Consider the following 15,371-nt stretch of genomic DNA (forward strand, 5'->3'; position numbering starts at 1 on the left):
GTAGGTGTTGGCAGACAATGCCGAGTACTCAGCGGCTGTGTGTACCCCATGTACGGGTGCAGCTGTTGGAGCACCACATGATCCCCACAGTGTGTCAGGAAGCTAATATATTTTAGTGCTGTTAAGTGGACACCAAGACTAAAATTCGATATCTAACCTCTGTGTGGTACTTGATAGGGCGGGCCCACTCAAGCAGATGTATGCAAGTAGATGAATAAAAGGAGTATTGAACGCTTGCCGGGAAGATCATCTCAGGGTAGCACTAACCCACATGCCCGCAGAGGTGAGCAAACCTTTATTAATTAACTATGTACACAAACCAAGTTGTAAGCTGAGAAACATCATCAAAGGAGCTGATCCAGCTCATCCATCCTGCTCTCTGTCTTCTTTGTTGAGTGCTGTGTTGGGCCCAGTGGGCGGAGGAGCATTGCCCCACTGAGCAGGCCAAAAAAAAAAAAAAATGATAGTAACTCGTTGTTATTATCATTTTATTTTCCGTCCTTGCTCAGCTGGGTAGGGCCAAGGCGAGGCGGGGCTGCTCTGCTCACAGAGCAGGGCGGAGTAGTTTGCCCACTCCAAGTGTGCAAGACGTTTTGGTTGGCCGTCTTAGGGCGGCCAAACCAGCTGGCCATTCCCTGGCTGAGCACCGAACCACGGCGCTGAGACCAATCACAACGCAGCATTGCAGCGCTGTGATTGGTTATGGGGAGGCGGGTGCTTCCTGCCCTTGAAGCAGGTGAAAAGGAACGAGAGGTGGCGACGGCAACAGTTAATTGTTTAGATTTTTTTTCTGTCATTCCCTCCCCCTACCACATGCCTTCCCACCACTGTCGCCTCTGATTGGGCAATACATCCGACAAGCATACAGCATCATGAATTGCGTTCTGTGACAACACTACGTTACCCTCATTTAAGAAGAAACTCACAGTAATCATTCTACACGTTATGAGTTATTCTAGGCCTGTGATATGTTAACAATGGTGATGGAGTTGTGAACTTGCCCTCAGGGACAATATTTGAGCTCAGTGGTGGTGATATTGTTGGACTGTGAGGTAGACAAAATTATCCATGGACTCAAGTTCAGCTGGCAGATCCCCACAGTCTGAGTTGCCTTCATCAGATGAAACGATTCACGACCTGTGATCTAAAAGGAGGTCATTCTTATGTGACCATTTACATCAAACCTAGACTGTGTCACTTTGACAGAATAGAGATGGCCTTGGTGAGCTACTTTTGTCTACATGATCTTTAATATCCTGCATCTTTAGTGGATCTCTCTGTACTACTTTTGCATTATCTTGAGTACTTGAAGATTACTTTTGAAAATGTGTGCCCTTTGAAAAAAAAAATTGCCTGAGAATTGCAGCCCTTCTGGGAGTTTGCTAATAGCATCTCAATTTTTGGCATATAAGGCAGGATATGGGAGTTTTGGTGAGCAGGGCAGGTTGTGTGGGCCTCTGGAAAGTTGGCATCTAATGCCCACTGTGACATTTGACTGAGGACACTGCAGAGTAATTATGCAATGTTAGACGCCAATACACTGAACAAAATCATGAAACCCCTTCACCTTAAAAGGGGAATCAGTTGTCACATTTTTCAAAAGTTATAATACCCTTCTTGGAGAATATTCTGTTTACTGCATGTATCACACCATCAGCAATTATACTTGGCATTCTCACCACTTCAGTGAATTAGGTGCCCTTATTCATGGCAGCTAACAAATGTTTGCCGGTGCACAGAGGACCAAATAAATCAATGGCTACTTCCTCCAGGATTCAATTTGGCAGGCAAAATATTTGAAGCAACTCAGGAGCTTTGTGCCTGCTTACGCTCTGTCATGTATGACAGGTGGCAAGCATTTTTTGCACCATCTGTTGAAGAAGAATGAACCATGCTCTAGATGGGCACAGTGGTTCCGGACCGTTATACACAGGACCAGCGGAATGTTTTGTCGTAGATTTCGTGCTATCAGGGGAGACAAAGTTTTGCTTAAGAAAATGACCGCTCAGGTGTCCCGCGGTGCAACAAACTGCCTCAGTCATCTTCATTGCCTAGGATGTGAATGCATTGTGAGAGACTGGGGAGTGATATGAGGAGGAATGTGCGAGATGTGCTGAGCAGGAGACGTGCAAGTGGGTGAGGTATGAGTGATGCGCTATTCCAAGATAAGTCCACCACCTCATTGATAGTCCTACCTAAACCCCAGGTGCGGACTCCCATCAAACCTCCCATTGGTGTACCCCACAGGGAAAGGAGGCTAACATGTAAAAAAGGAAAAACACTGATTTATAAAAAAAACAGCAAAACTCAAAGTGACAACTGCTGATAACTGAGTCAAATGTTTGATTGAAAACACCATAATACTCTGGTCCCATTCTTCCATTGCATACACATCATCATGTAGAAGGACCAAGCATGAGGATATAGTCTGGGGATTTCTATTCCTGATAGATGTTCTGGTTTTGATTGGTAAATGTGTGGACAGACAACAGAGAAAGTCAGGTGAAGTTTAACAGATTGAGGCCATTTCACTCCAAAAAGCAGTTCAAGGAATTACAGTTCTGAAAGTTGGCATAGAAAAAACTAAAATCAGCACCAGGGAAAGAAGCAAGATATCACTTCCAAAAATCCCTAAAGCCACCAAAAGCTCAAATGAAAATTACAGCAGTTTTCTAAACAAATGCACATCAATTGAGTGATGTACCCTGCACAAAGAGTGGCATCTTAAATCCATCATTATTCTGATTTTAGTAACCTTTCAGACTTAACACAATTACTACACACATCTAGCAAATAGAAGCTAGTAAGGGGGAGAGTTGTGTTGATCAGAAGGGTATGGAAGTATTTTCCCACCCAATAATATGTTTTTTAAAATCCTAGGTATGAGTGAGTCTAGGATACTAGGGTTTTGGGAAATTCAAACTCTCTTACGTCAATACAAACCCCCTTTCTAAGATCACTTTTTAATTATCCCATTAGTACCCCCCTGGTTCCTATGTTTTTTTATTTGGGCTATAAACAGCTGGCACATAAGCTGGACTACAGGCTGCTAATGTTTTGGCATAATTTGTGGTCTGTTAAAGAGCTCGCCCCTTACCGAGCAGTGACAATTGATCTGCTGAAGCGACCTCAGGTAAATTCCATTCCATGGTTTAGCTCCCTGAAAAAGCGACTTAAGAGACTTGGGATGGAGGAGTGCTGGTCCACACCTGAAAGACTGTCCCTTATACCAAAGTGCAGGGTTAAAAGGATTTATTGGGAAACCACAATGGAGAAGGCTAAACCGGTGGGTACACAGACAGAGGATTTTATGAGTTTTAAAATGGTCCCACTTTATGAGGAAAATCAATAAAATCGTTCCACTCATGGCACGTCAATTATTTTATACAATTTTGATACAAGAGTCTCCCCACTAATCTGTTTAGTAAAAAGTGGTGTAGCGAGGCTCCCTCTAAAGATCAGTGTCCAGCGTGTCAGGCTAGCCCTGAATCCATAGTTTACTTGTTATTCTTTTGCCCCGATCACAGAAGCTTGAGGGTCAAGTGGATTGTTCCGCTGTGTTAACTAATCGGACCTGGCCATTACCTTGAGGTTTTGAGAATTTTAGCCACTGATATTCACAGGGTGATAGTCTTTGGTTTGGTTAAATTTTGGTATGCATTATGGATCAAATGTTTTAAATATATTATATTAAGTGTCTTTTGCACCTTTCTTTAACTATATGAAAGTCTTTTGTCTACGCTCGAACCATTAGTTTTATTCCTAAATTGTTTCAATTAGTGATATGCAATCTATCTGTTAATTGATTTTTATGTTTATGTTGTTTTAGTCTGCACTTTACCATGCACTTTGTAAGATCTATGTGTTTGAAAAAAAAGTTATTTGATGATGATGATGAGTCTAGGATCCAAAGTTTGATGGATATGGGTAGGCAAGAGATCCTAGGCAGCATCGTCTCCAGGATAGGGGATCCAGCAGATGGCTCCAACTGAAGCAACAATTGCAAATCCCAAAGCAATGGAAAAATAGGATATCCCTACCGAAGTCCTGTGGGTGAAGTTTAGAGAAAAGATGCTATGAGGAAGATGGAAATTCAGGCTATGCAGTCAAAGATTAAAACTCAAACTCAGTAGCCTCAGAAAACCTAATTATTCAAGGTTGCTCATTAATCTCAATCCAGCCTCAAGTTTCCTTGTTGTGGGGAAATTATGAGTGTAATATAACAGAAAATGTGTCTGCTTAAAAATTACGAAAGCCAGAATGTTTTGAGATATCAAGTGCCAAGGAGAGTTATTGACCATAATTGAATACCAGAATAAAGAAACTTTGGAGTAGAAAAGAAGCTCAAAAGGCTCTCAATACTCACTGCCACTGATTCCCCTGACAAACTACTGAACATACAGCACCTGAGACTTTACTGACTCAGTCAGAAGAAAAGAAAGAGTAAATTACAGCAAGTTGACATTGCCAGCTCAAACAGGAAGAAATCCCTGGAAGCATTTTCCCAATCACACCAGGAAACCTTTGAACAAAATATTCACTATTGAAAGCCAAAATGCCGTAAATAAAAAATCCAGAGCTTTAATATGTTTAGGCTGTCCGGTTTTAGGTTTAAACCTATAATAACGGATAAAACCCCACCAGAAGGGAAATAACCCTCACCAGTATAAACATATTAACACCGAAAAAAAACCTACACAACCACAAACTAAATGCCATTCAAAGAAAGGAAAAGGAGAGAGAAAGAGTCTTTTTTTTTCTTCCTGAAGGGGCCAATACAATGTAACTTTGTTATATAAGGTAGCAGTAAGAAAGACTGGGCTAACATTATTCTGCTTGGGGTTTGTTGCTTAGGGATGTCATTAAAATATTGTCTTCCTTTTTTCAGTTTTTTGGTCTTTGGTCTACAGATACAGGGGTTAGAAGCATATTTTAGGTGTTGTTTGCTTATTTTATAAACTGTAGAAAATCAGGAAACAACATAATCATATTTGGTTTTTTGGCTACATTTGAGTCTTTCACTGATAAGAAAAATGTAGGTTTCATAAGAATTAAGCATGGGTGAATTTTGCGAATCTGGCGTTCGCGAATTTGCGTATTTGCGAACTCGCAATCTGCAAAATCCGCGAATTCTCGCGAATTTGTGGATTTTTTTGTTTTTATAGTGTTCGCAAGGGTTTCTGCCAGTTCGCGAGCATTTTGTACCAGTTCGCGATTGCAAACTTACTTGTCGGCACGCAACGGTTGCGACTATGTTGTTTCTACGTCTGGTTCATCATCACAGGTTCACAGCACCCTCTGTTTCAACACTGCCACCCTCTGTTTCACCCATGCCACCCTAAGGTACATCAATGCCACCCTCTGGTTCATCATCATCACTGTAGATTATGGGGGGAAAAAGCAAGCACAACTGCCCTGCTTCAACTGACATGAATTAATTTGGGGTTGATTTATTAATGTGTCACTGTTTTAAAATTCCAGTCTGGCACCTGCTTCCTTATCTGTAATTTGCTTTCTGTTGCAGTGCAATTTTTTTTTCCAGGACCTTTGTGGCCGACTTGTAGCTATTCTATGATCCGGCTGTGAGGGTCAGAGCAGGGTCATACAGTTGTTGCAACTAGCAACTGAACTCTGGAGGGGCCCCAGTCAGGAAGCACTACAGGGAATGGTTACTAATGATGAATTTGAACTTTTGCACCTGCTGCTGAGTGCTTTCAGTTTAGCAAAACTCGTTTTTCTGCAGAACAGCAAATGTAATGCCCCAAATAAACTTACTTGTGAAAGTTTATTTCTAATCCAAAAGTGATCCAAAGAAAGTCAAAAGGCCTCAAATCCAAAAAAGGGCAGGCAAATGTCAACCTGAGGAGTTATTCTGATAAAAATCATCATTTTCAGAAGGTCTATGCTGCTTGCTAATGGATTTCTTGTGCAGAATTGCAAATTTTGTAATTTCGCAAGTGCGAGATTGTTGCTGCCCGCCACACCTACATATTCGCAATTGCGAACTTACACCGCACGCCGCAAAATTGTATCACCAAGAAAAAAAAATCCGCTGCGTGCGAATTTGCGGATTTTCGGTAAATCCGCGAGCGTTCGCGGATCGCGAATTTACCGAAAATCCGCAAAATCCGCGAGCGTAAAGGATTTTCCGCCCATGCCTAATAAGAATCTTTCCAAGTATGTAACATCACATTTACCCACAGAGAATGGGTAAAACCCTTGATACATCAGCCCTTTTTTCTAGTGAGTCAGTATTGAAAATAGGTGAATTGCCAAACACCTCAGGCTTTAAACATTCAAAGCAAGGTATAGTGACATGTATTAATGAAATGAGTGCAGTCACAAAGCATCTGGGTTACTGGTGAAAATATGACACCAGACTTTTGGAAAACATGGAATGCAGTGTCACTTGGAAGGCTGCTGGAAACAGTTCTTACCAAGTTCAATAAAGATTGGAGTCATTTTGTTTGTGTTTGCAGTGATTTAGCTACGTATATGAAAAAGTTGTGGGATGACTTGTCAAAATCGATACCTGAGCTGAAGTTCTTCCCTGTAAGAGATCCTTGCCACTTGTTTGATGGTATGCTGAAAGCATCATTACAATCTTCAGAGTTAATGAAGAATGCGATTGACTTTTTAGTCTCTAGTGCACTGTTTGGTTATGCATGGAAACTAAAACGCTAATATTTCTCATCCACGTCCTCCCGAGCCTGACTGGGGAGCAAGACGGCCGGAAGCTAACGGCCATGACAGAGCTCCTCCCTCACCCGTGTATGGCGCCGAGTATGGAACACAGAATGCCGAGCTGAGCTGATAGAGGTGTGCCGCTGCAGTATTTACTGCTCCGTTTCCTCCCGTTTTCTCTCGTCTGGCTGCCCTTCTAACACTTGTGGCTCTTGTGACTCCAGCCATTTCGGAACAGGAAAATCGAGATAAGCAGCTTTTTTCTCTCACAGAAGGTATTTAAAGGTACTCGGTTCAGCTGTGGAACGCTTAGCGCTCAGGCTGCGGTAAAAAAGCGGCCCGCTTTTCAGGTTGGTGGGTTTCATCTTGATACCTTCTGGTTTCCAGCACAACTTATTAGTGGCTTTTAGGGGGTCCAATTAGCTCAATCAGCTCTGTCACATGTTTTGTTTTGTCCCAGTTTAGTACCCTCTGAAATCAGGACTCGTAGCTGGGAGCTGGGAGCAGGGAAGCAGGTTCTTGACAGGCAAAACCCCGGATGGTTGGTGAAGCTCCCAGACCGGCGTGGTTCCGGGGGGCCGGAGCTGCTAGACAGTGGCGGCGAGACCCTAGGTGAGTGTCTCTGGGTTTTACCTGTGGGGCAGCATTAATATCAGCCAGGTGCTCGTGGAGGTCATTGCCGGTTGCACAGAGAGTTACCACGACGCCTAGAAAAGTTTGTGCTACAGTAAACAGCAGAGGCAGCAGGTGTTGGGCGGGCCTTGGAGGGCTCGCTTAATACGGCAGTGAGCTCATACCAGTTCTACTGTCTACTACAAAGGATCTTTACGGCAGCAAGCAGGAGGGGGTCTGGGAGCCTTGCATGGAGGAGAGAGACACTAACACTAACGCTGGCAGCCAGCAAGTAGGAAACCCCGGCTCCCCTTTGAAAGTATCTGTTGGTAAAATACCATGCGTAATCGAGCTGGGGGTGTATTGTCTGCACTTCAAAAGTTGCAGAAGACTCCGCCTGTGATTCAAATTCAGGCTACGTCCCGGACAGGGCGGGGGAATCATACTAGTCGTCACACTCCCACGGGGGGGAAGGCAAAAAGAAGACAAAGGGTACAGCATCGATAGCCTCTAAGGTCACCCCCTCCTTAAAATCATTCCATAAGGTCCTGTCTACAATGGACAGAGCAGATAAAATGGCATCTAGTAGTACCCCAACTACAATAGGAGGACCAGGAGAAGAGGCAGTAACAGTAGACACAGCAACAAATACACCTATAGCTGAGTCCACACAGAAGGTCCAACTAATCCAATTACCTCCATCTCCGTCTTCATCTCAACCTTCATGGTCCACCCCTTAGTTGAGCTGTCAAATAGTTTTTCAGCATTGGAGATACAGGATTATGTACAGGAGGAGGCGAATGATGCAGGGGGCAAAGCAATGGTCGAGGGTTCATATACGGCTCCTATTCCATTAATAGTGTTCCCCCCCGTGAATACCCTTGCCACACCTACACTTACAGAGATCCTGCTGGGATTAAAGGAGGAAATGGGAAAGAGATTTGGGGAGATGGGGGAAAGGTTTACAATTTCAGAGACCAACCAGGTCGCGATTCAAGCATCCTGTGCTGTGCTAGCCAAAAAAGTGGAGGAGGTCTCACAACGGACAGAGGCCCTAGAAGCAGAGTTACCCAGGATCAAAGAAGCATTATGTACTACTTCTGCCACTATGGAAAAACTAGAGCAGCAAAATAGGGAAATGAAGGATGATATCGAGAGACTCGAAAACCACGCCAGAAAGAACAACCTAAAATTTCTGAATGTCCCAGAAGATATGGAAGGCGGGGACATTAAGGAATTTGTGGTGGCACTACTCAAAACTACAATTTTGAAGGATTCCACAGATGGCGATGCAGAATTATTGGCGGATATTTAGAGGGTTCACCGGGATCCATATAGGCGAAATTCAGGGAGGGAGCGCCCCAGGAAGATCCTGGGGAATTTCCTGACATATGCAATTAAAGAAAGGATTCTGTTCATGGCACTAAAAGCAGGGGCTATAAAATCAACTTCCTTCTCCACTCCTTTCTCCTTCACAATTCGTTCGGACATTTCACATGCAACGTCACCAAGCAATGGGAGATGGGCAAGAGACTTCCTATACTTAATGCATTAGGTGCCCGTGCTCAGTTGAAATTTCCTGCTACACTCCGCATAATGTGGAGTAACCACATGTATAATATGCGGCAGATAGAAGAAGTGGATACTCTCATTGAAAAGATAAGGGCAGGTAGTAATGGGTTGGAGGAGAGCAGAGTAGCGTAGCAGCCCGTAAGTAAACAGGATGTAGTTTATAGGCAATAGGGCCTGCTTTTATATTATTTTCTGAATTACGCAAAGTCATGTATTTAAATTAAATCTAAGACACACACGGGAAGGAGTATAGAGATCACTGCCATTCGGCAAATGTAGAATTTAAGTAAGAAGGCAACACATCTAACATACACGGGGGGAGAGGACACGTCTAAGGGCTTATGCTCGAGAAGACAGGGAGGGTTCCCCAAGGGGGGTGGGAGAAGGGGGGTTTGGGGGAGGGGTGGAGGGGGGGAGAAGCACGGGTGGGGGAGTAAGGGGAAAAAAAAGAGAACATTTGATCCTCATTTTCATCATAAGTTTCAGGAATTCCCAGAGCACATGCCTGTGGGTGATTGGTCGGTCTAAAGAGGGGAGGACGGATAATATGAATGTCCCATAATAGAGTATCTTATATCTCATGGAACATGAACAGTCTTAGGTGCCCAAGGAGAAGGAGGTTTATTATGAGTTTCTTGGAACAATCCCCGGCTAATGTTATCCTGCTTCAGGAAACTCATCTAAGCTCTACAGAAAGTAAAGAGATCTTTGGGAAAATGAGAAAGTAATGGTGTTGCAATTTTGATTAAGGCTGGGATTAGGGGGTCCATAAAATCAACCTCTACAGACCAGTCTGGTAGATAGGTTCTGGCACAGGTCGATTTTAGTGGCAGTGAATGGACCATAGTTTCTTACTATGGCCCTAACATAGATAATCCGACCTGGCTACTTAGAGTTCAGTCCATTGTAACGGGGACTACCTCCCCTGTGATTATAGGGGGGACTTTAATGTACTTTTAGATCCTCGACAAGACCGATCTAATTATTTTCATCATGTTACCACCCGCACTCTAGACGAGCCTTGATTAATATGATGCACGAGGTGGGGCTTAGCGATCTCTGGAAGATTAAGGGAGAGGCCGCACCGGGTTTTACGTATTTTAGTAAAAAAGCATGGGCATGTCTCAAGATTAGACTATGTCTTGGTAGACAGGCTAAGTCTGGAGTCTATACATGAAATTAAAATACTTCCGAAGATCCTCTCAGACCATGCCCCCATTATATTTACATCTAGGATGGGCAGCATCAGGCGATCTTCCATCAGATGGACTCTAAAGAGGTCTGTACTTTGCAATCAGGACATAGTCACCACCATTATTAAAGCAACAAATAACTATTTCTCAGATAATGTCGGCTCCGCCCCAATAGAGTTCGTCTGGGACGCATATAAGGCCTATGTTAGAGGTCAAATTCATAGCCTTACTACTGCTAGTAATAGGGAGGAGGCTCTTAAACTCAAAAATCTGGAAAATAAAATCACATTGTTAGAAACTAAAAGCCACGGTGTCCACCCAGATAATTTGTCACAGGTTATAGCCGACCTAGAACATCACCGGCTGGAATATCGTGGGCTGTTGGACTTAAAAGTCAAAGCACAATGGACAACCCATGCCATGGGGAACTATGAATACGGAGAGAAGGCGGGGGCTATTCTGGCTAGTAAAATAAGAGCAGAAAGGGTCAGAAATAACATAAATAGCCTAATTATTGACAACCAGGGAACCATATCATCTCAGCAAGCGGATATGGAAGAACATTTACTCTCCATGTTCTCTAAATTATATGAAGAGGATGAAATGGCACCGTATTAAGACAGCACCCTACAGTGGCTGAAGAGTAAGATACTGCCAACATTAACGAACCAAGGTCGAGAACTTCTTAATAGTCCCTTTACGCTGGAGGAAATTGGAGTATATATCAAGAAAATAAAAAACAATAAAGTGGCTGGCCCGGATGCCCTTCCCGGTGAGTTGTATTATGTGCTACAGGACATCTTAACGTCACAGCTGTGTGATTTATTTAACTACGTTTATAGCCCGGAGGGAAGGGCACCCCCCTCATGGAAGGAGTCTACAATCGTGTTAATATTAAAACCTGGGAAGGATCCCTCAGGGCTGACTCTTATAGACCTATCTCCCTGCTAAACGCGGACTATAAGATCTTTACTAGTGTTTTGGCAGGGAGATTGGCAAAGTTAATTCCACAATTTATAAATCCCGACCAAAAGGGATTTGTTCCTGGGAGATATATACACGATTTAACCCCCAGCTGATCAGAAGTATAGACTTAGCAGAGGCACGGTCGGAACCTTTGGCAATTGCGGCCTATGACACGGCCAAGGCTTTCGACCGAGTCAACTGGGGATTTTTGTGGGATGTATTAACTTCAAAGGGTTTTGGGGCAACCTTTATTAAGACACTGAGGGACTGCTATGAGGGTGCATCTGCGGTAATTCTATTAAATGGTATATTAACTTCACGTTTCAGTGTAAGGAGAGGAACGAGGCGGGGTGCCCTATCTCGCCCCTCCTATTCGATCTTTACATCGAGCCATTGGCGCAAGCACTTCGATTGGAAGACCGGGTCACACCCTTTAGGGCAGGAAATTTTAGCTGTAAGTTGGCATTATATGCTGATGACCTGTTAATTTATACTGGTAACCCGTTGGAGGGACTCCCCAGAGTGGAAGAGACAATGAAGGACTTTGGCCAATACTCAGGGTGTATGATTAATAACTCAAAAACAGAAATAATGTGCTGGGGGCGGACAAGGGGGGGGGGAGCTCAAATCAAGCAGTTTAGATACCTGGGAATAATAATAATACCGGATCTAATTACTATACCACAGATTAACATCAAGAAGGTGACGAAGGATATTGATCATCTTTTGCTGAGATGGCAGAACCTTCAACCCGCAATATATGGCCGGGTTAATCTGGTTAAAATGGTAATAATGCCAACGCTGACCTACTTATTTAATATGATTCCATTGACCTTCCCGCACAAATTGTTGGCTAAAATCCAGGGGAAAATAGGCAGTTTTATAAGGGCCAATAAGAATTCTAGGGTCTCCTGAAAAAAGATTAAAAGAAGATTGAGGAAGGGAGGGCTTGCGCTTCCGGATATCCTTTCGTACTCTTTTGCCTTTCAACTGAAAAACATTCGATGCCTTTTGTCTAGCCCCGATGACTCCAACTGGGGGCAGGTATTGAACACTATGGGGTTCCTCTATAAGTTTGGTGCACCAAAATATTACAAAAAGGTTCGCTTAAAGGTATTGAAACATGCACTTTTGGTATGGCTTAGAGTTAAGGAAAATTGGGGCATAAAATATTATTCAGATCTTGCCCCAATCTGGGACTCTCCGGGGCTGCCGCCCTGTTTTGATGATAGTCTCTCTCTTCCTATTAGGAGAGCCGGGATAATAATATGGTCAGATATGGTATCTTCAGAGGGGGTGTTACCATGGGAGGTCTTGAGATCAAAGATTTGGGACTCCTTTTCGAGATTTAAGTACATTCAGATCTGTTCCTAGTTTGCCGCTGAAAGGGATATTATAGGTGGAAACTGGGATGTTGAGTCTTCACTTCAATCCCGAGTCCGATGAAGAAGGAAGTAGGACTATGGTACAGGAAAATGCTGGAGGAGGAGGAAGCCGAGGCCCCCCCCACTATGTACCATATATGGAATACCTCTAGGTTGGAAGATTCAGCGGCTGCTCTCTACGACACATCTCTCCATTTCCTATATAAATATGTTAGATCGGCTTCCCTGAAGAAAAATCACTATTTCACCATCAATAGGCTATATTACACACCAAAAAAATAGCTAAATTTGGGAATCCCCCCACCATCATGTTCCAGGTGAGGGTTAGTGGAAGCTGACGATTTGCATGTTTTTTATGACTGCCCTATCTTGGGACCCTTCTAGTCCATGGTAGAGAAGGCCCTGGAGGTAATCTTTAAGGTACAATTAAGCCTGAATTTAGCTAGAGTTTTTTTGGGCTGGATATTGATCTAATTAGTTTATTAAGGGGAGCACAGGTAGCGCTATTTCTAAGTCTAGTTTTAATTGCGCGCAGAGAGATATGTAAATTATGGAAGGACTCTAGTCCACCCCTTTATGGAAGTTGGTTACGGGCGGCACTAAGCATTGCTCGCTTAGAATCTGGACTAGGGCAAAACTTAAATAGTATGGTGTGGGATCCGTTGGTGGAATGGAGAAAGGAAAGGAGGCTGGTCTAAGGCCTCCTGTCCAATGATTACACCATGCCTCGGAATAAAGAGGCAGGGCAGGGTGGCCCAGGCTTTTGCAAGATCATCAGCCCCAGGGCGCCCACGACGGAATGGGTTGAGGAAGCTTATTTGCACAGCCTTTGGTGGAATGAGGACAAAACAAAAAAATATATCTCATTTTGTGCTTTATGTGGCATCAAAGAAAGAGTCATCCCAATTGTGCCACTTAGATGGTGGTTCTCAGTCCTACAGGCCATGAATGCTATATTATCCATGTGGCAACCCTTTACAGAACTTTTGCTGAGTGATGATGCCAAAGGCAAGAAATGTGAGGATCTTTTGTCACATATTGACAGTGATTTGAAAAAAGTACACTCTACTGCATTCTTACATTTTTACAGGACAGCATGACTGATGTAATAGACATGATAAAAAAAACTGGAGTCTGAAAACACCCTTGTCTACCAAGTGTTCAGCATAATTGGGTTAGATATGAAACATCTCCTTAAGAGTAGGCTGGGCGACACATTTAGTGACTTTGGCACTGCCACATATTCCATTTTAGAGTGTTTGCCACTTGCTAAGCAAAGAAATGTTGAGGAGCAATTCAGGAACTTTTATTTTTCAATGTATAAGAAATAGCCCTTCACAAACCATGGCATTTGAAGTAATTGGAGCCTCACTGTGGTACTCTGCATAAGTTATAAATCTCTTTAGTAAAGGGAAATTTTCTCCAGAGTTTCAAAAGGGCTGCCTCATTTTTGACCGCTTCAATAACTCTGACGGCATATGTGCCCAGTTCAATGCATATGTTGCAGAACCCGTTGCAGAGAATCGCAATCTTCAGGTGCACCAGTATTGCCATGGATAGCTGTGTCAGTGGAGAGAGTTAGCAAATTGTATACTGGCTATTTTGGCGTTGCCTGTCTCAAGTGCCAATGTCGAGAGAGCATTTTCACACATAAAAGTTTACAGGGGAAGGAAAGAGCGAGCGTGCATGACCAAAGACTCACTGAAGATGTATTGTATGGTGTACTACGATAAGTTTGATTTGTAAAAATGTATTTGGAACTCATTTACATTGTACTAACACTGTCTATATACCATGCACTATCAGTGCAGAAAGCAAGCAATAATAAAAGCAAAAAGTTCCATAAACACAGGAAAAACACTGTTTCTGTTGTTTTTAACCCTTTCGATGCTAGTGACGGAACGGTTCCGTCACGAGCGCCGGTTGTGCTGTGCCTATGACGGAACCGTTCCGTCACGACCATGCCCGTTATTTAGAACCTTCAGCACAGCGCGAAAATTTGCGCCGCACTGAAGGTGTTAATGGCGCGAAAATGTGTAACCACTGATAACCACTGTTTTTTTAAGGCATTGAAATCACTTTAAAACACTGAAAAAACTCCACCAGAATTTAACAAAAATAGAAACTGAAAACAGGAAAGTTGAAAATATGTGATTATTGACAGGAGTAACTTCTTCATTGCAAATCTGTGCAGAAAGGATATGGATCCTTAAAGAACACATCTTTATCCTGGCTTAAGCACAAAGCCAGTGTTACATTTTTACAAATAAATATGTAAATACAACACAGTAGAGCCCTTGTGGCTCTTAGACAAGCACAGGTATGGACCAACTTATCAATTGTGGGCTCTGGAAACAGGTGAGTTATGACCTACACATCTTCATCAACTTAACTGGAGATAATGCACATTGGGCATATAATGATGTAAGCAATCAGGCATTTTTATTTATTATTGTGAATTCTGCTATCATTTTTACCCAAGTTCACACACACGAAACACACACTGTTATTTTTAAATACTTTATTTTAAGCCAGTTGCAGTGCAGAATGAATAATTCAAAATATTCACAGAAATTAATTGAAACAATAACAGTGTAAGCATTACATTTACATTTTATTAAAATCAATAGCTGAAGTAAATAATAACCAAAAGAATTCACGAAGTTCAAACGTAGGTTTATTTTGTACAGCATAGATTCTCAACAGCCATCTCCAACTTCCCTCAGCCAACATTCTAAGGCATACTTCCTGGGGTTCTAAAGAAGAAGCAATGTCCCAAAAACACAGGGAGGCCGGAATATACCATTGTATAGACATAGAAGAGCTCAATTAGATGAAATACAACTAAGGTAGGATATTATAACACATCTACCTTATCAAACAAATTGAGCGGAAAAAAATTAAAATATATAAAAATAATTGGAGAACAAAAACAGAAAAGGAATGATAGAGTTTACCA

The sequence above is a fragment of the Lissotriton vulgaris genome, chromosome 4_1 (genome assembly GCF_964263255.1).
Source record: "Lissotriton vulgaris chromosome 4_1, aLisVul1.2, whole genome shotgun sequence".
Lineage (NCBI taxonomy): Eukaryota > Metazoa > Chordata > Amphibia > Caudata > Salamandridae > Lissotriton > Lissotriton vulgaris.